The following is a 22,543-nucleotide window of genomic DNA, read 5'->3' as shown; positions in this document are numbered from 1 at the left end:
ATGTACAATTAGATTCTATAATTCTGCATTTTCACAGCACATGAAGAATTACATGGAAAAAAATTATAAATAAAAAACACCACCACCAAAAAAGAGATCCTTAGTAGTAGGGCTGGCACCGATCCAATACTATGTATCGGTATCAGTCCGATATTGGCTCAAATCACTGGATCGGATATCGGAAGGAAAAAACATGTAATCCAATCCGATACTGTTGCTTAATGTAAATAACACTTAATGTAAAAAACACTTAATGTAAGTAACACTTAATGTAAATAAGGCCATTGTTTGTGTGTAAAGCAAATAACACATGAAGATATGTTCCAACAGAGCGCCGTTTATTGCCAGCTCACTCTGCAACTGCCGTAACAAGGTGTATCTTGATGACATCATTAACATGTGCCACTGATCTACAACTCATCCGCAACAGCCATTCAGAAATTAAAACACACTGGGCGCCCAGGTGGCGCAGCGGGATATTCCACTGAGGCACCAGCACCGATTTTCTGAACTCCCGGGTTTGAGGCTCAGTGTTGCCACCGGTCGGCTGGGCGCCATCTGGCGGGCATAACTGGCAGTGCCTGCAGCAGATACTAATTGGCCACCATATCTGCAAGGTGGGGACCGGACTATATGTGGGTGGGTGGGTCTTCATACGCTGTGTAAGGACCCTGATTGGCAGAAGAGATGCCTGTGCAGGAAGCGCGGAGGAGAAGAGAAGGGCTGTACACGTGTAAAGAAGGCGTGGGCAGCGGCGTGCTCTCCTTGGAATCAAATCTGGAGTCTGTCAGCAGCGGAAGACAAATTGGATGCGCTAAATCGGGAGGAAAATGCATAAAAAACACACACACACTACAACATAATACAACATAAGTGTGATGTTGTAGGTTCTGTATTTATTCCTTTAGAATATTTGTTTCACAGTCTGAGCATTGTTATTTAGATAGCTAGTTTAACCATGGTGCATTGAGACACATATGAGGAGGATTGGTATCGTTATTGGCAGATACTCAATGTGCAGTATCAGTTTCAGTATCGGACGTAGAAAAGTGGTATCGAGCCAGCCCTACTTTGTAGTTACGGTAAATCTAATCATTATTATTAATCATTTCTCATGCATTATACTCAAACATTTAAAAATACACATAGTTTCACTGGCTATTTTTTTATTTGTGTTGCCACAGCCAGGAAGATGTTTTACTAAGCAGCTCACAAACGTGGTGTTCCAGATAAGTGAGGTTTTGTTGGTTTGTGTGCTTTCCCACATGCTTCTCAAAACAGAGTTCCTTTTTGTGAACCAGAACGTTATTCTGGGAACTGTTATCTTACGTTCTCAAGCCAACCAGTTAGCGTACAGCTGGTGCCATAGCAGGATGATAAGTGTTAAAGCTTTGTATTAAATATGCTTTTTTATTTTTGTAGTATGTGTGTTGTCTTGTTTTCGTCAGATCAAAAATATCAGATTGCATCAACACTTGTCTTTTGTACTTGAATGTGATTAATGGTGTTTCAGCAATTGACTCACAGGACTTATTGCTGTCACATTATCATCAGCAGTGCCATTTGTTTTCCTTGCTGGCAGAGCGAGAGTAGGTCTCTCAAATATTATGTTATATTAGTGCATCTGTGCTGTAGTGACTTTTGAAAGGCTGCTCCAGTTGAAATCAAATGTAACACCCCACAAGAGCTGCAGTTTTGGAGATGCTCTGACACAGTCATATAGCCATCACAATTTGGCCCTTTCAAGCTCAGATCCTTACACTCGCCCATTTTTCCTGCTTCTAACACATCAATTTTGAGGATAAAATGTTCACTTGCCTAATATATCCCACCCACTAACAGGTGCTGTGATGAGAGATAATCAGTGTTATTCACTTCACCTGTCAGTGGTCATAATGTTATGCCTGGTTGGAGTATGTTCATTAGCTTTTTTTTTTTTTTTTTTCTTCTTCTTTCTCTCAAGCTAAATCTATAACCACTCAACTCACTGGTTTTCTGACACAGACTTTCAATTACAGTACACATGTTCTCGATAGGATTGAGGTTGGGGATTTAGAAATGTTTAAATATAGTCCAATTTATCTATTTCAAAACCGGTTTTGGCATTTGTTTCAGACTACTGAGCCTCACAAATTTTAATGTAATCTTCCTTTAACAATCCATTATCGTTCTGCTATGCACTAGTTTTAGTGGCACCAAAATTGCCCTAGATCGAAAACTACCATCACCATGCTTACTGGTAGGTAGTGTTAAGTCTTGAGCAGAGGTGCAGATTAGATCAATTTTTTTAACTGTTAACCGACAATCAAGTGATTGATGGATACCAAATGTGCTTATAGCATCCAAGTAAAAGAAGACACATCACTGAGTTTTATATCGACAGGTCTGCATAGTTTAGTAAATGTAAAACAGTGTAACAGGGAACATGGCAGTAATGTAGAAATGTAAGATGACCTAAATACAGTGAGCAAAACCAGTTCAGCATCTTGAATGTTGATTATAAATGGTATCCAGTAGAAAATTACAAATGCTAACATGCAAATCAGAATCTGTGCAGAAAAGCACAGTCAGTATATTAAAGCTCTTCTTGACAACGTTATTGTAGGTATTATAAGATGATAAGCATGATGAATCCTCTCAGTTCACATCAAGCTTCAGCTGTTTAAGATGAATTTCAATGTCATTTAACCAACAGCATTTTCCCAAGAGTAACTTTTTTGGCAGTTATCAGTTTAATTAACATGCCTAGCTTTCAGGCTTTTATTTAGGCACATGGGTGGCTCGGTGGGTAGCACTGTTGCCTCACAGCAAGAAGGTGAATTGGAGATACAAAATTGTCCATGACTGTGTTTGACATTAAAAACGTGAACTGATGAATAACTACCTGTCCTGTCATGAATGTAACCAAAGTGTGTAAAACATGATATTAAAATTGGGCCTATTGAACCAAACACTTAAACACAAGACCATCAGCACTCAGTTGTTTATCTTATAACCCTTCAGTTTTTTATCTATTTTGCATACTGTTCTTTTAATAGCGAAACCTAGATTTGAGTTTCCAGGGAGACTTAGTGAATGTCCATTTCAGTATGCCATGTTTCTAATTGCTATCTTTGTTGACAAGAAAAGTCCTTGACATACAAACGCTTAGAGATCAAGTCCATTCTCAAAGCTCTTCCTGGGACTAATTGATTTGTTCAGCTTGTTAGGAGCCGATGTGGAACTATTTGACTTGGTTAAACCGTCGCAAATTCTCCATAAATAGTGATCTAGAGGAAGGGGAAGGTTATTGATATGGTATTTTGAATGGTCAGTTTTCCTGCTGTGATTGATGGTTTGGCTGTGTAATTTTTTACTTAAGAACAGACACCCCTGAGGAACCCCTGACGGTTCTAGGAGAAGTATGTGTTGTGTTTTCTTTGCTTCTGTGCACCCAAAGCCTTTGTAATAAAAAAGACTGGGCATCATCAATCTGTGACTGTGGCTTGCAGACTTGTCGTCACCTTCACAGTGTGGGTTTAGGTGGCTTCACATGTCTTAACTGTTCAGCTTGACGAGTGCACATAGCTCGTGAGCTGACTGTCGCTATATCTTGCTGTGAGCTGCATTCCTTTATTTTTTTTCATCTGTTCAAATTCCAGCTGGGTTTTGTTGGTTTTTCTGTCTGAGCTTGATAATACTCAGCCTAGGTGACTGGGGATAAAGATGTGCTTGTTTTTTTCCTATTGAGTCACTACGGTTTGCTTTTGCTCAAGTATGTTTGGGAATAATTCTTAAAAAAAAATTTGTATGCACTGATCAGCCATAACATTACAACCACCTCCTTGTTTCTACACTCACTGTCCATTTTATCAGCTTCACTTACCATATAGAAGCACTTTGTAGTTCTACAATTACTGACTGTAGTCCATCCCTTTCTCTACATACCTTTTTAGCCTGCTTTCACCCTGTTCTTCAATAATCAGGACCCCCACAGGACCACCACAGAGAAAAAATGGCATCCAAGGTTGCAAGGTGCAAAAACACTGCTAACCAAAAAGATCCAGATGACCCTCAGGAGTTTTTGGATCATGTTCTGTGGACTGATTAGTCAAAGATGGACATTTTTAGAAGGCATGGGTCCATGTTACATCTGGTGTAAAGCTAACCCTGTATTTCCACTTTTAAAAACATCATACCAGCAGTGGTGGTAGTGTGATGTTCTGGGGCTGCTTTGTTTCAACAGGATCTGGACCTCCTAGCTGATGGAACCATGAATTCAGCTCTCTATCAAAAAAAATCCTGTAGAACAATGTCTGCCCATCAGTTCATAACCTTAAACTCCAGGGCGGTAGGGTTATTTACATTTTCGCATTTAGCAGACACTTTTTATCCAAAGCAACTTACAGTACTGTGACAGTATATTGTCAATTAAGAGTTAAGGGCCTTGCTTAAGGACCCAACAGCGGCAACCTGGCAGTGGTGGGGTTTCAACCAGTGACCTTTCAATTACTAGCCAAGTACCTTAACCACTAGGTTACAACTGTTATGCAGCATAACACTGACTTTTAACAGTGGACACTTCCTGATCACAGAACATTAAACTTATTTGTTTGGTTGGAGCAGTGTTCTCCTCCTAGCATTGACATAGGATGTTTAACAATCCCAACAACACTGCTTCACCTGCTACAATATTCCAGGACCACCACACACTACAATGTTGTTATGATATTGGTGTCATTGCAGTGCTGAGAATAGTCCACCATCCAGTAACATCTAGTCCGTGGGGGGTCCCCTCTACAGTTACTACAGTCAGTTAATCTTTATGATTGGGTAGCTTCTAAAATATTCAATGAATATACATACCAGGGCACTCTTCACTGCTGTCTGGGCTTCTACATAGACATGATTGGTTATGTATTTGGTCTGGGTTGGTTAGACACTCTGTCCAGGGTTTTCCACCTCTGCTCAGTGTTTCCCGGTGAGACCAGACCCGCTGCAACCGACCACAGTAAAGCGGTCAATGAAACTGAACAGGTGGTGCAGTGGTAAAAACACACGCTGGAACCAGAGCTGGAATCTCGAATACATCGTATTGAACCTCAGCTCTGCCTGCCGACTAAGGCTGAGCGGCCACATGAACAACGATTGGCCTGTTGTTCAGATATGGGCGGGACTAAGCCGGATGGGGTCTCTCTCTCTCATGACTGGTGCAATTACGACCTCTGCTGGCTGATTGATGGCGCCTGCACAGAGATGAGAAAAGAGTGCTCTCAGGGTGTGTCTCTCCGTACACAACGCTGAGCTGCACTGCACTCGTCAAAGTGTAGGTGATAAGATGCATACGGCATGCTGCCCACGTGTCGGAGGGGGGTGGGTTAGCTTCGTTCTCCTCAATCAGAGCAGGGATCGGCATTAATGGAGAGGAAGCATGATGCAATCGGGCAATTGGATGCGCTAAACAGGGAGAAACGGGAGAAAATGCATAAAGAAAAATATTTAAAAAACAATGTACATACTAGATAGTTGTACCTAATAAAGTGCTCTGTGAATGTATGTCTGATTTCTGAGTTAAAAAAACTGTGGATGAAGAGATTCCATTCACTGGTTTTTACGACTTCTTCACAGATTGAAGATGAAATGTGTTAAGAAAACAGCTGGGTAATAGCTTCAAGGTTAGAGCATTTAATATCTGTTCAAAAATTCTACAGATTTATGTCAGCATCACTAAACAGGAATGTTACTGTAAGTTAAGTCTTAGAAAAAAAAGCAAACTCTGGTGGAAACTAAACTGAATGTATTGATACTAATAATAGTTTGATTTATTGAACTAATGTTGGCTTGCACTGTTTTTAAATAATTCAGTTTCAGAACATGAATTGCCGTCTACCTACACAACCTTTTTTTGCAGCCAGCAATCTCCTCCTGGTGCTGTGTATCGAACAGTTCAGTTCCTGTTTGTTTTTACTTCACTGCTTCTTGCTTGTTGCCTACATTGCTTCCTTTCTAATCACACCTCTTTGAGCTTCCTGTCTTCAAAATAATGCTGGAAATGATGTAGGATGAGTATTGACCCAAAAGCAACTTGACATGGTTGTAATTAGTTTTCAAAGTTCTTAGGAGAGTGGCGTGATTTGATTCAGTATTTTCAGTTAACACTCTAAGAAGTAAAGAGTGAGAAGAAACTGAAATTAAAGACATAAAACCTTCCTCTTAAATATACTCTAAAAATCTTATCCTTGCTCTCTACTGCATGATTCAAGCCTGTCCTTTATTTTAAACTAACACAAAACATGGATGGATGGATGAATGAATATATTGGATATACTAAATGGATGAATTGTTGGATGGATTGGATGGATGGATAGATAGGATGGAGGGATGGATGGATAGATTGTTGAATGGATGGATGAATATATTGGATATATTGGATGTACTAAATGGATGAATTGTTGGATGGATGGATAGATTGTTGGATGGATTGGATGGAGGAATGGTAAGTGGAGCTGATAAAATGGACATTGAGTGTAGAAACAAGTAGGTGGTTTTAATGTTATGGCTGATTAGTGTATACCCGTGTGCAATTCAATGAAATTCTTTATTCACATATCCAAGCTTCTGTCGAAGCTGGGGTCAGAGTGCAGGGTCAGCCATTGTACGGCGCCCCTGGAGCCGAGAGGGTTATGGGCCTTGCTAAAGAGCCCAACAGTGGCTGCATGGCAGAGCCTGGATTGAAACCCACAACCTTCTTCGCGGCTCTATTTACTAGACTACTTTTTTGTTTGTTTCATGATTACGAACGTATTTTGTGCAGACAACTGCAAATGCCATCTCATTACCAATGACTATGCATCAAATGTTATAAAAGATTTTGAAAATTTAAAACATGTAACATTTTCCTGACTTGTCAGACAGAGATGAAAATTAAAATTATGCAGGTGTTGTTCAACATTAAATAAAACCTGTTCTTGGTTGTAAACTTAATGATTCTTATACAGCAAATCTTAAAATTTGTCTAACAATGAAACCAACAGAAGACGTGCAGAACTTTTAAATAAAAAACACTATGAATTCTACTCCAGTCTGGTCGTGTCATTTAATTAACCCATGGTTAAATTCTCATTTTCATCTGTGTAGAGAGCAGATTGAAAGTCCTTTCATGGTGAAAGGTACAAATTAAACATGCCAATGTAAGAAACCACTCAAGGGAATGCAAATCCTTTTGAATATGAACTCCATTTTTAAACTAACCTGAGCTCTTTGTGAGATTGTGTCTCTTTTCCTATTTAATGGACCTGAATGTCACTGTAACAGGCAGCTCAGTTCTCTGAAATGTTATTTATTTATTTTTCAGAATCTTCAGTGGTGGTCCAAGAGGCTAATGCAGCACCTCTGCTTCTTCACTCTTCATGCATGGAAATATTTCAAGATGAACCAAACCAGTATGGCATCTCAGTCTAAAATGTGTTATGTACAAAGCAGTCATACCTTCACAAAAGATCAAAGTGTTTTTGTTTGGTTGTTTTTGTTTTATAGATATGTACATAGATTTTAAATAAAAATGTGTAATTAACGTTCACAGTAATCATGTGTTGTTTATTATTGATGGAAGTACTACTGACACAAAACATGTACATATATGCAAGAGGGATCTTCAAAAAGTTTCCACACTTTTATATTTTGGTTGGAAACGGTGAGGGTGGGAGGAGTAGTAATTGGTCGTGTCTGAGAGACTGAGAGAGCTTATAGTCCGGATTTAGCCCCATCTAATTTCCACCTTTATAACCGCTCAAAGAAGCTTTAGGAGGAAAAAGATCTTCATGTGATGATGTGAAAGCAGCTGTGCATCAGTGGCTATGCGCTCAACCAATTATATTTTTTGCTGATGGCATTGAAAAGTTGGTACAACGGTTGGTAGAAATATATATATATATATATACAGGGTGGGCCATTTATATGGATACACCTAAATAAAATGGGAATGGTTGGTGATATTAACTTCCTGTTTGTGGCACATTAATATATGGGAGGGGGAAAACTTTTCAAGATGGGTGGTGACCATGGCGGCCATTTTGAAGTCGGCCATTTTGGAGCCAACTTTAGTTTTTTCAATGGGAAGAGGGTCATGTGACACATCAAACTTATTGAGAATTTCACAAGAAAAACAATGGTGTGCTTGGTTTTAACGTAACTTTATTCTTTCATGAGTTATTTACAAGTTTCTGACCACTTATAAAATGTGTTCAAAGTGCTGCCCATTGTGTTGGATTGTCAATGCAACCCTCTTCTCCCACTCTTCACACACTGATAGCAACACCGCAGAAGAAATGCTAGCACAGGCTTCCAGTATCCGTAGTTTCAGGTGCTGCACATCTCGTATCTTCACAGCATAGACAATTGCCTTCAGATGACCCCAAAGATAAAAGTCTAAGCGGGTCAGATCGGGAGACCTTGGGGGCCATTCAACTGGCCCACGACGACCAATCCACTTTCCAGGAAACTGTTCATCTAGGAATGCTCGGACCCGACACCCATAATGCGGTGGTGCACCATGTTCGACTGATGCCACTCTCCAGTGACATGCGGCGAGTGCTACGCTGTGGGCTCTTGCTGAATGAAGCTAGGACAGCCACTGATGTTTCTTCATTAGTGACAGTTTTCATGCGTCCACATTTTGGCAAATCCAACACTGAACCAGTTTCACGAAACTTGGCAAGCAGTTTGCTAACTGTAGCATGGGAGATGGGTGGTCTCGTAGGGTGTCTTGCATTGAAATCTGCTGCAATGACCCGGGTACTGCGTTCACCAGACATCAACACAATTTCTATCCGCTCCTCACGTGTTAACCTCTGCGACATGTCAATGGCTGTAAACAAAGAGAAGCTTGTAAATAACTCATGAAAGAATAAAGTTACGTTAAAACCAAGCACACCATTGTTTTTCTTGTGAAATTCTCAATAAGTTTGATGTGTCACATGACCCTCTTCCCATTGAAAAAACTAAAGTTGGATCCAAAATGGAAAAGTTTTCCCCCTCCCATATACTAATGTGCCACAAACAGGAAGTTAATATCACCAACCATTCCCATTTTATTTAGGTGTATCCATATAAATGGCCCACCCTGTATATTAGGGCTGGCACCGATCCGATATTTGCCCAAATCACTGGATCGGATATCGGAAGGAAGAAAACGTGTAATCCGATCCAATACTGTTGCTTAATATAAATAACACGATGTAAATAAGGCCATTGTTTGTGTGTAAAGCCAATAACACACTAAGATACCTTCCAACAGAGTGCCGTTTATTGCCACTCACACTTGATGACATAATTTACATGTGCCACTGATCTACAACTCATCCGCAACAGCCATTCAGAAATTAAAACACACTGATCTACTTAAACTTTTAGCATTTTAAAAAATCATCTACTACTGTCACATCTAAAAACACTGTTTAAACACAATAAAAATCTTTTTTTAAATGATAAATCACTTACCTGAGATAAAGAAAACCTATCTTGTCCTGACTTGGAGATCCTTAACAGTTAATCCATTAGTATTATGAAATAAAACAAACTACACCGTTTCCCCTTTTTACTTTTCAAAATCCAGCAGCTTTTTTAATAAGCTGGTTTTTAACCATCTAAAAAGGTGACAGAACTTTAACGGAAACCTTCAACCAAACGCTGTGTCAATTGTAATTGGTCCATCGCGTTTGATTGACATCCACATCTTCCAGTTGTAGACACTTGTTAAACAAGCCAAAAATGCTGCTAAATGTTCTGTGTGTAAAAGTGAAAACAAAAACAGCAGTTCTGTATAAGTGTGATGTTGTAGGTTCTGTATTTATTCCTTTAGAATATTTGTTTCACAGTCTGAGCATTGTTATTTACATAGCTAGTTTAACCATGGTGCATTGAGACATGTATTATTACTGCTTAGTTGTTTGAGAAGAGAAATGACGGTATCGGATTGGTATTGATATCAGCAGATACTCAATGTGCAGTATCAGACATAAAAAAGTGGTATCGAGCCAGCTCTAATATATATTATCCTTCAGAAGTTCAGGAATAATAACTAATTTGAATGTACCGTCATTTGTATTAACATCAAACTACAAGTAGATTTAGGAAAGACATGCCCTGATTCAAACTGATTATAAAGGACCTTCAAAAGACATTAAAGCTCCTAATTTAGAATTTTTTGTGAACATAGATTTTGGTTTGTATTGACATGATTGCATCACATAATGCAGAAAATTTGTTCTGTATTCATGCTGTAAATCGAAACTTACCAAATGTGCCCTCTTGAATTAGGATCTAGGTACTGGGGAGCCCGTTAAAGTACACCAAAATTATTATCATGCTCATAAAACCAGTTTGAGATTGTGACCTTATCATGCTGTTAATTGTATTAAATGAATGCAGGTGTTCAGCAGCAATACTTACTTTTCTTGTGGCATTTAAACCACAGACAACTGCTATTAGTAGGCCTAAAGTGTGCTTAAAAACAATTTCCCACATTATAGGGTTTATGGATTCTTGGTGTTGATACATAATTTTGACCCTCCCATAATCATGCTGCCACAGGAACCAAGCTTCATTAGACCAGGCAATATTATTTCCCGATTTCTATCATTTTTCAGTTTCGGTGAGCCTGTGCCCACTGTAGCCTCAGATTGATTTTGTTGGCTGAAAGGAGTGTTCTTGTGCTAACATGGCTCTTTCAACCCAAGGTTTATGGTCTGACCATACATTTGATATTCCTAATCAAACCTAAGAACTGCTGCACTCTGGCTGTTTTTTTTTTTTTTTTTCATAGAGTGATGTGTGTGTGAGAGTCCTAGAGATCAAAAATTTTTAACATATAAACATGCCAAAAGTCACTCACGTCACATTTTATGATATTTGATGTGAATGTTAGCTGGAGCTCTAGACCCGTGTCTGAGATTCTATGGCATTGTACTGCTGGGACGTGACTGGCTGATTAAATAATTGAACAGATGAGCAGATATTCAGCACAAAGAGTGTGTAATAAATACAAATGAAAACCTAAAACTACACAGAATTTAAATAAAGTAATGAAAAAAATGTATTTTAAATCAAAAGTGTTATAACAGTGAAATACACAAACCCTGTTAGACTTTGCCTACTGTATAATGTGTGCATTAAGAACTCCATTCTGAATCTAACCTTTGTGCCCGCTTGCTCTCCATGAGAATCTGAGCCTGAACATCTGAAAGAGTTTAATTCGCACAGCTTGGACGCACATACTATAGGTTCAATTCCTAATTGGAGCTTAGCATGCATGTCTCTTTTTGTCCTGTGCTCAGATTTCATTCCACATTTTCAGATGTCATTTTCCACTTTGTTTTCATGCTCGATGTGTGTAGGATGGATTACATTAACATTAACTCTCAAAAGATGAGATTCTGTCCATACTCTTGTAAAAGAGAAAAAAAAACATACTTGAAGACACTAAGCCCAGAAGACATCAAAACTGTGTGATTAGAAGCAAGATAAAGACATTATTGGCCTTTTCCATCAGTAAACAATCTGTTTACATTTAGCATCTGTTAAAAGGCATGGGAATGGCTTCGGCAATTTTGGAAATATTTGAAACACGCGAACAGAGGAAAGAATCTGCATAAAACTCAACATATTTGCTTTGAGGAACGTAGGGTATCACCTACTGTAGACCCTCATTGCTCGAGGTAGCGTTTGGTTTATGTGAACCGGTTATTGAAGACATATGAGAGCTCTTCAAATCCAACAGAGCAAAGTTCTTTAATACATCCTTCAATTTTGCTGTCTCTGCTGAATCAGCCTTTCAGTATTTATTAACACTTTGTCTTTATTCAGGGCTGCAGTATTGTCATATCTAAATAAAGTACTGATAGTTGTTAGCAGAGGTATCGAAAGTAATAAAGAAGTAAGTAAATCAAAGTACTGTTTATTTTTTGTAATTCATTCATTGATTTATTAACAGCTCGGTCAAGAAATGCTGGACGCCACACTGGAACAAGGCGATCCATCACAGGTAAAAGGTCCATACCTCAGATACAGTCACCATTTGTGATTGCTTTGGCATATCTGCTCATGTGTGTATGTTTTGCACTTCTCAAAGCATGCCAGTAGATACACTGAACACTGAATCGCTCCTAGGTGTAAGGGAGTGAATGACTTAGTGTTACTTCTGTGACAAACAAGCAGAAGCGACCAAGAGTCTTTGGTAACTGTGTGGTGTTTTGCATGTTCTACAGTGTGGGTTTCATCTAGGGCTCTACATAACCCCCCCAACACATGCCAGTAGTGGATTTGCTAGAGCACATTGCTTTTGTATTTACTGGGTGGGTGGGAGTCTAGTGTCATGCTGCCCTGATAGCAAATACTGTCGTACTGTTTTCAAACGAGGGAGACACAGTGGCTCGGTGGAGACACTGAATTGCCCTATAGGTGAATGTGTATGTGTGTGTGTATGTCCTGTGGTGGACACTGGCAACCTAGCAATGGTGGGGCTTGAACCAGTGCCTTACCAGTGCCACTGCTTAACAGTGTGCTTGCTGTGGAACTCAATCTACAGGCTGAACATTACAACATGATTGTAAACTTTAGGACACTTGTGTTTTAATTCCAGCCTCTGGGTATCATTTGTGAGGACTGATAGCACATTCTTGCAGTTCCTACATGAGTTTCCTATTAAAACTGTGGTTGCTTCGCACTTTCCAAAACTGCTTTATTAATATTTTGAGAAACAATCACGATGCCTCAGAGCATCTGATCACACAGCCTTGAAGAATCATCCTGAGCCATGTATAATTCAGTTAACGTTTTACATTAGCATTTAGGATGGTCGAAAATTGTCCCTTGAGAGGTTAGGTGTGTTGGTAGGCAAAAAAGCTTTAGCAGTTTAGTGAAAATGTATGGCACTGTAAGCAAACATGGCCCTGAACATTTAAAATGCACTTATTTAGGTCAATGTTAGTTTGTATCTTGAACCTTTTTATGAAAAAGTCTAAGCTCTTATACCTCATAAACTGTTTAATAGTTTAGTGTGTCCATATGTACATTGACACCAAAATGAGAATTGTGTGACTCATCCTTCTATGTTGGTGCATGGTTTCCATATGGGGTCAGTCCAACCTAGCACAGCCCTCCAATGTCATTGGTGTATTTATAAAAGCTTGGACTGAGACTGAGCTTACCTTGCAGTGGAACAAAGTGAACAATTTCAGTTACACATTGAAATACAGTAATGGAACAGAGACTCCACTTACTGTTTTGATGAATTCATCTGTATCAACACATACAGTGTTTTTACTGTCTCCTGGTACTAGATACAGTTTTACTTTGTACACTGTGTTTAAAGGTGTAAACAGCAAAAGGTTTAACTTTACTGCCGTTATTGTTCCTTCCAATGTTGTCAATGTGTCAGTAAAGGCTTGTTCTGAGACTGCAATAACTTTGGAGTTGAATAAAGTCAGAAACAGCAATGCATACATTTACGTACTAAGGCAAGGCAACAGCACAGAGGCCTACACACCTATGTATTGGGGAGGATCAGTTGCAATACATACTGTGTTGTCTTTAATTCCTGGGACCAAATACAACTTTAGTCTCCATACTGTACTTGGAGAAGAGAGATTGACAGAGTTCTTGTTGACAGAGTTAATGTAACACAGCAAAATGACAGTCAGTTGGTACTGTAGTAACACCAGCTATATTCTGAGAGACGACAACGGAACTGAGACCTCAATTATTGGATTACACAATGTTTTAGTACTCTCACTTTCTTCCTCACACTCTCATGGAACAAAATACAACTTTACATATTACAAAAGATACAAGAACACAAGACAAATAAAATGTTAGTGATATTTTATATCAGGTATTTCAAGTTTGATATCTTCTCGAATTTTTCCATTGAGATACCTTTGAGATAGTGTGCTACCTATCTAGCATAGACTTTTTGCCACAGGTTAAGTCATGTGTAGGAATTGTTTAGAGTGTACCGAGCTTAGAGGGCATTCACACCTTGATTCCAGTGTTTCTGGTAAGGTGTTGGACTTATGGTGTTGGACCCTGATCAGGATGAAGCATTTAATGAATAATTAATAAATGCAAATGATCAATCTCAATAAGTTAAGACAAGCTATCTTTGTCAGTTTGTCAAGATGTATTACAAAGACCCAAAATATTAGTCCTAGAGGATAAGATAGCATTTTATTATCCCACAAGGGTTTACAGCAACAGAGGAGAAATAGAATATACAATAAATTAGATGTATATAAAAATAAACTATGAAATATAAAGATACATATGGATGCATACTCCAATAGCCCTCATGTTCCACATCTACACCAGCCTACTGAGAGTAGATTCTTATACATGGATCTGGCAAGGTAGCATTTGTATTTATCAGTGTCATTCTCACTCTTATCTGTGACTCCACAGCTGAATTGCGACTTCATCCTTCATCTCAGGCTGAGTGGTGCTGAACTTGCCTCTCGGTTGCTACTGGTGTATTTTGTGGTGAGTATAAACATCAGGTTGGTTCAACTCCTGTGATTGGAAACATGCAGAGAGCGGGATTATTCAGTCATTTCAGGGTCTAAGGAAAAAAGACAATTTAGAGAGGAGATCAGGAGTGAAGATGAAACCTGGACTGTAAAACAGCTAAGCTGAAGGAGAGAAGGTTGCACAGATGCAAAGGTTTGCTGATATGCCTGATTCGCTGTTATGCAGTTCATTTTTCCCATTCCTATCTTCCGACCTTACACAATACCTGTTTTTCTGCTTCTGCTAAATGGTAAACTCTCCATATTCTTCATTTTATTGTGCCCCCTAATTTCAAAACAATATTTAAATAGTTACGTTTTTAGATGGCTGATTGTAAATATTGTTACTTTTCACAGTCCAGAAGTCACATCATACATTTATCATATGTATTCTACCCGGAACCACTGCACATCGACCTGCTCTTTATTCTGCTGGAGGTCGACCCATTACACAAGATCTCTGGAAACTCTAGTGCATTTGGCTAATGCAATCAAGGGTAATTAACCAGTCTGTTAGCTAAATATTTGGCAATGTCATATTTAATTAAAATATACTATGTTATGTGGGATTATTACATACAAGAGCATTTAAATGAACTCTGATCCTAGTTCAAATGTTACTAATGTGTGTATAGATAAATAAATTAAAATTTGTCATTGCTCAGTACAAGTACAAGGCAACGAAATGCAGTTTGTATTTACTAGAAGTGCAAATAGTTGCATTGTAGCAAAAACAAAGAACATAATTAAACTTATATATCTATGATTAATATAAAACTTATAACTATTTACATATATGGTATTAGGTCTATATACATAGTAATACAGTATACACATAATAATAATATGCATACAAATGGAAATACCTAGGCATGTATACTAGATAGATAGATAGATAGATAGATAGATAGATAGATAGATAGATAGATAGATAGATAGATAGATAGATAGATAGATAGATAGATAGATAGATAGATAGATAGATAGATAGATAGATAGATAGATAGATTTTAGATGAGATATGTAATATGAGATATACTAAGCTGTTGTAGTGTTAAATAATAACAGATATGTAGCATTGTGTTAGAACATGCTCCATGAGTCTGTCCTGATAGTAATTTAGTGTTCAGTGATGTCCCGAGCTAGTGAAGCATTATGCAGCGTGATCGCTGCTGGTATAAACAATCTCCTGTACCATTCCTTGTTACAGCGGAGTTGGATGAGTCTGTAACACAGTACTACTACTACTACTACTACTACTAATAATAATAATAATAATAATGTGAAAATAAATAACTATACATAAGGTCTTAATAGGTATATAATTGTGCAGATATGTGTGAGGTAGAGGTGTTGGTGCAAATGATAATACATAATAGGTCCAGTGTGTAGTCAAGGGTGTTAGTGGTGTTAATGGTGTAGTGTGACGTTCAGTAAAGTGATGGTACAGCATCATTATGAGAAATTATACATTCAAATGATCTTATTATTGATTGATTACTTTATTGATCTCCAAAGGACAGCAGCAATACATCAGCACATACATCACAAACATTATAAACCCATCAATGTAGTGCAAAAATAGACTAAATTTAGTTCATAATAAATGAAATAGAAAATAAGAAAAAATAGAGAGACACTGTGGCACTGTGGCTCAGTGGGTAGCAAGAAGCAAGTAGCTCAGTGGGTAGCAAGAAGATCCCCAGGAAAGCGGTTCGGGTTCTTTCTGTCTGGAGTTTGCATGTTCTTTCTGTGTCAACATGAGTTTCCTTTGAGAGATCCAGTTTCCTCCCACAGTCCAAAGACATGCAGTCAGGTCAATTGGAGCTACTAAAATAGTTCTAGGTGAGAATGTGTGTGTGAATGGGAGAGTTTGCCCTGTGATGGACTGGCGACCTGTCCTGCCTTTCGCTTAGTGAATTGTACCCACCGTGTGGTTACACCCTGGGTGGGATAAAGCATTGGTAAAACAGACAATGAATGAATGAATAAAAAAATAAAAGATTAAAATGTAATGTAATGCAAATATATCAAATATATAAAAATAAAAAACCCTAAAGGACTAAAGATTAAATGGTGCAATTCAAAAAGTATAAAGTGCAGTTGTGCATTGTGCTATTACTAAAATGTAAAAGCTTACATCACCAGTGTATCATTGCTCTGGAAGCCTTTTTGTCCTATTGATTCTTGTTTCCTCAGAGCACATTTAGAGAATTAATCTGTCCTTAAACTGGCACACATGGATGGATTTCCAGGTCAAGGCTAAAGGACTGAGAAGCTAAGAATACAGAATGCATTCTTGATAGTTTGGCGATGTGTCTATGTGTGAATTGTGACACCACCTTTGGAAGTGCACTATTTAGTACTAGTCTATACAGTTCTATACAGTCTATACAAATCTGTTTGTGATTTATACAAGGCTCTGCTAAAAACCACAAATGTGAATGTACTTTGTCATAATTGGATGCTATTATTTACATTTACATTTAGCAGACATCTTATCCAGAGCGACTTACAGGGGAGCTTCCATAGTGAACATTACCTTACTCTACTTTAAGTAGACAACAGTTCAAGAACACAAAACTGCCGAAACCCTGTTAAAACCAGACAATTTTTGCAAGAAATGAATAAGAGCGAAGTCAGCTTAAGTGTTTAGTAAAGAGGTGATGAAGGTTTTTAATCGTGTTTTTTAAAGACAGCAAGAGACTCAGATGTTCGGACAGACAGAGGAAGTCCGTTCCACCACTTGGGTGCCAGTACAGAGAAGAGGCTTGATGCTTGTCTTCCTCGAGTCCTGGGTGGAGGATCAAGTCAAGCGAGACTAGTAGCTCAGAGGTTGCGTGGTACAGAGCGGGGTTTCATTAGACCTCGAAGGTAGCTTGGGGCTACGAGCATCAGTGTTTTAAACTGAATGTGTGCAGCTACAGGAAGCCAGTGAAGAGAACGCAGCAGTGGGGTGATGTGGCAGTGTTTAGGTTGGTTAAAAACCAGACGGGCAGCTGCATTTTCAATGAGCTGCAAGGGTTTAATAGTGGACATGGGAGCACCTGCCAGGAGGGAGTTGCAGTAGTCCAGCCGTGAGAGTACAAGTGACTGCACAAGAATCTGAGTAGCGTCCATGGAGACAAATGGCCGAATCTTCCTGATGTTGTAGAGGAGGAACCGGCATGATCTTGTCATGTTGGTTACATGAGAAGAGAAGGTCAGTTGGTTATCCAGGACGACACCAAGGCTTCTTAAATTATCAGATGGTCTGATCTGGGAGTGATTAAGAAATATGACTAGGTTTTGGGTTTGAGATTGATCTCCAGGAATAAGTAACAGATCTGTTATGCTGGGATTGAGTTTTAGATGATGAGCTGACATCCATTGTGAGATATTTCGCAGACATGCTGAGAGGCGAGCTGAGACTTGTGTGTCTGAAGGGGGAGAGGACAGAATGAGCTGAGTATCATCTGCATAGGAGTGGTAGGAGAAGCCATGGGAGGCTATGAATTTACCCAGAGAGCGGGTGTAGATAGAGAATAGAAGTGGGCCAAGTACAGAGCCCTAAGGAACACCGGTTGAGAGAGTGCATGGAGGAGATATAGATCCCCTCCATGACACTTGGTAGGAGCACCCTTCCAGATAGGAGGCCATCCATTGCCATGCCGAATCCATTTTTTATTTTTTCTATCATTAGGGATGTTACAATGAAAAGAAAAGCTCCAGTTCTGTGATGAATGCAAGCTATTCTATAAAAAGCAGATAACAGTTTAACCTACTATTATGCAGTGGCTAAACAGCTTTTTTTTATTCTACATATTCTACATTAGAGACAATTTCCCAAACACTTTCCTCTCTCACATTCTTGTTCATTTTTCATTTTACCAGTCTTCTCTGGTACACCCCCTCCCCCCAGCCACCTTTCATTTTCCTCTTTAACATTTTACAGGCTGCATCTTCCTGGCTGGAAACATCCTGTACTTGTCGTTTACAGCAATAAGAAGCGAGCTTGGCGTTTGGCAGGAGCTTATTGCTGAAGGAAAATCTCTGGGTGCACCCGTGTGAACTCACAGAGACGGAGACAAAAGCACATCCACTTTAACTTGTCATGGCAACAAAGCTTTCACTTTCTCAGTCTCATCACTCGCTCCTGCAGTACGTCCTTCTCTATCATCACTCACTTAATCACAGAGAGAGCCGAGTCCTCGTTCAGCACTGAGACGCACGCTCTCAGAATTTACTGCGTAGTGCTGGGGGTTGATGGATTTATCGTAATTCCTTCTCTTTGTTATGCACTTTGTTTGTGCAGTTAAGATGTACATAACTGTATTCCAGTCTCCATATATTTTGAGAACACTGATAAATAAAGGAAAAATTAATTTTTCAGTTCATTCTAGAACTAATTTAATAGCTGATTTAATTTGTGTGGTATATTATGCATTTTCTCCATGGCAGTGACATCTACATTTGAAGCTATTTAAACAAAGCTTAATATAAACCTGGGTGGCACAGTGGCTTGGTGGGTAGCACCGTCACCTCACAGCAAGAAGGTCCTGGGTTCAGTTTCCATGTGAAGTGGTTTAGGTCCTTTCTGTGTGGACTGCATGTTCTCTGGGTGCTCTGGTTTCCTCCCACAATCCAAAGTCTGGTTAATTGGAGCTACTAAAAAAATCCCTGTATTGGACTGGCGACTTGTCCGAGGTGTTTCCTGCCTTTCGCCCAGTGAATTGGACCCACCACTGTTACGGGGTCACATTGGTGGAGGGTTTTAGCCACACCTGTTGATCTTTTCCTATTGGTGCACGGGGATTAATTAGTCTAATCACGAGCTCTATATATAGAAGTGGTGTGGGAATCCTTGTTGCCAGTTGGTCTCTTTACGTCGTACGACTTGAGCATTATATTTTATCCCTGTTACTATTTTTGAGCCTTTACCCTGGCTGTGCTTATTCTGTTTGTTGCAGGTGGGAGCGGTCCAGGCGATTCTTGACATTTTGGACACTTTACGTTATTAGAAGCCCTGGAACCGACTCCGTTCCTTTTGACATGTGTTATGTGCTTATGAACATTAACTTTCTTTACATACGTTGTAGTATTCTTTGTTACATTGCTGATTGTATTTTGGGTACTGGTATTAAAACCCTCTTTATTGATTTCTGTTTCTGAGCTTGATTTTCCGAGTAGTGGTTCCAAACTAACCTCTAGGGGTTGTTTGAATCCCCATAACACACCACGACCCTTAATAGGATGAAGCGATGGTGAACAGACAATATGAGAGAAAACATTTTAATAAAAACAGTCACCAGTCCTTTTTCTGTTCTGTAATCATTTGGAAACTGCAGACACCAATTGTTGTAGTTGAAAAAGTGGATTTTATTCTCCGTATTCTTTCTTGATCCAACATCTTATCTGCTTAACAGTCTGGGGTCACCAATGTCATATATTGCACTTCATAATGCTTCACAAGTCTTTAATATAAGGCAGGTCTGGACTGCATGCTCTTCCTACAAAGCCACAACAGTAAAGGTGCACGGATGTAAGATAGCATCATACGTTGGTCTAAAATGCGTTTGAACCCCTCAGAATTAAAAATGCATTCACAGATCGCATGTTGCCAGTGTCGAAGGCACAAGCATACTCATATACAGTGACAGACTCTGGTTTTGGAACTTTGCATTGGTAACAGTTTCGGATGGTTCTTTTTCTCTTCAGCCTGGAAAACAGGACACGCAGTATTTTCAAAAGAAGGACTTGTCAGATCACAGCACACATTTCCACTTCAGTAAATCTCAGAAGAGCTTCAGCACAGAGAAGTTGGCAGCATTTTGAAATGTTTTAAATATTATTTCTTCTTTGTTCTTACTGTTTATGCAGGAAGATTTTTTCGGATTATCAGAATCTTATGTTTTCCAAGTCATCCATTCTTCTTTTATTGTCATTTTGTGAATCAGTTTAAGATTTAATTGTATAAAATAAAGTTGAGATGAAACATTATATGTCTCTTCTTGGTGCTATTTTCAATGAAATACCTACAGTGCTGTTCAAAAAAATAGCAGTCCAACACCATTAACTTGATAAATCAATGTTTTTAGTAGAAATGCTATTTCTACATAGCAAAAAATTTACTTGAAAGTGTAGTAGAGTAATGAAAACAAAACAAACTCAACAATTAGGACATGCATGCCGTAATCGAAGCATTGATTGAAAGGGGCTTGTTCAAAGTAATAGCAGTAACGAGTTCAATTGGTGAAGTCATTCATTCTGCAGAAGAACGGGTGTCAATTTTGGCCCTTATTTAATGTAGGAGGGTGGCAAGTGTTGCACAGCTTGGTCATAGCGCATTTCCTTCAGTGTACTTTGATTTAAAAAAATTATAGGCTGCTCGGCTAAAATGATCTCAAATGCCTTGAAGTGACAACCAAAACCTGAAAGACGCAGAAGGAAGCATGGAACTACTGTTCAAAAGAATCGAAGAATAGTCAGAATGGCAAATACTCAGCCAATGATCACCTTCAGAAAGATCAAGGAACATCTGAAGTTACCAGTGAGTACAGAAGATGATTAAGTGAAGCCAATTTACCAGCAAGAACTCCTTGCAAAGAAAAAGACGTGTCCTGAATGGGTTAACATTTGCCAAGGAACACACTGACTGGTCCAAAAAGAAATGGCTCAACATTTTGTGGACTGGTGAAACCAAAATTGTTCTTTTTGGGTCTAGTGGCCGTAGACAGTATGTTAGACGACCCCCGAGCACTGAATTCAAGCCAAAGACAGTAAAGCATGGTGGTACAAAATGATGATATAGGATGTTTTTCATACCATGATGGTACACCTATTTATCACATACAAGGGATCATGGATCAGTTTGAATATATCAGAATACTTGAGGAGATCATGTTGCTCTATGTCGAAGAAGAAATGTGCTTAAAATGGGTGTTTCAACATGACAATGACCCAAACCATCTTGGTTACAGACAAACAAGATTAAGGTAATAGAGTGGACAGCTCAATCCCCTGACTTCAATCCCATAGAGAACTTGTGGGCTGATATCTGAAACGCATTTTTTTGAGGCAAAACCCAAGAATGCAGAAGAACTGTGGAATGTAGTCTAATCATCCTGGACTGGAATACCTGTTCAGAGGTGCCAGAAGTTGGTCGACTCCATGCAACACAGATCTCGGAAACAATTGTTATGCCACTAAATATTAGTTCAGTAATTTAAAGTAAAGTGGAACCTCAAACATTTCTTTTAGTTTATAGATACATTTTTTTGAGTTTTTAAAGATAAGGCACAAACTGGCTAAATTTTGTTAATGTTTTGATTTAGAATTGTAAGTGTAGTATTTTCAGTGCATTTGCATTTATGGAAATAAAAGTTATTATAATGATTTTTTTGAAATCACTGCTATTTTTTTTAACACTACTGTATATACATATACTTTCTGCTTCCTAATCTGTTCTCCAGAAACTGTTTCATATTGCATTTTGAACTGGATCCTGATTTGTATTGCCCATTTGCTAATGCTGAATCCACTTTCCGTTTCCAATTCCTGCTTTCCTTCTTTTTCCTTGGAGTGAGGTGGTTTCTGAGCCAAACAAATGACCCACTTTGGGTCTTTATAATATCTTTATAATAATTGTATTTTCCTAGAATTTACACCACATTATTATTATTATTTATTATTATTTTTATCAGTAATAATAATACAAATATATTCATGTGCTGCATAGTTATATGCACATGTATGTGTGTATGTAAATGTATGTACTGTATATATATAATGTAAAGATATGTATATGTGTATGTAAATGTATATATGTAAAGTATAGATATGTATGTATGTGTACATGTGTATGTATATACTGTATATAATGTATAGATATGTATGTGTGCATGCATATGTATATATAATGTATAGATATGTATGTGTATGTGTATATATATATATATATATATATATATATATATATATATATATACATATATAATGTATAGATATTTATGTGAGGGTATGTACTG

At 38.5% G+C, this 22,543-nt stretch overlaps 1 protein-coding gene across 1 annotated transcript in view; it reads left to right on the top strand.

Moving 5' to 3' along the window:
• The window catches only part of rad18 (RAD18 E3 ubiquitin protein ligase), a 78,329-nt gene extending 70,782 nt beyond the window's left edge, over positions 1-7,547 (top strand). The window contains exon 14 of the mRNA XM_062996984.1: positions 7,334-7,547. The gene's annotated coding sequence lies outside the window, so the exon portion shown is untranslated. The remainder of the gene's footprint in view (positions 1-7,333) is intronic.
• The last annotated feature ends 14,996 nt before the right edge of the window (positions 7,548-22,543 follow it).

Source organism: Trichomycterus rosablanca, chromosome 6, assembly GCF_030014385.1.
Source record: "Trichomycterus rosablanca isolate fTriRos1 chromosome 6, fTriRos1.hap1, whole genome shotgun sequence".
NCBI classification, from domain to species: Eukaryota; Metazoa; Chordata; class Actinopteri; order Siluriformes; family Trichomycteridae; genus Trichomycterus; species Trichomycterus rosablanca.
This window is presented reverse-complemented; position numbering and strand designations above follow the sequence as displayed.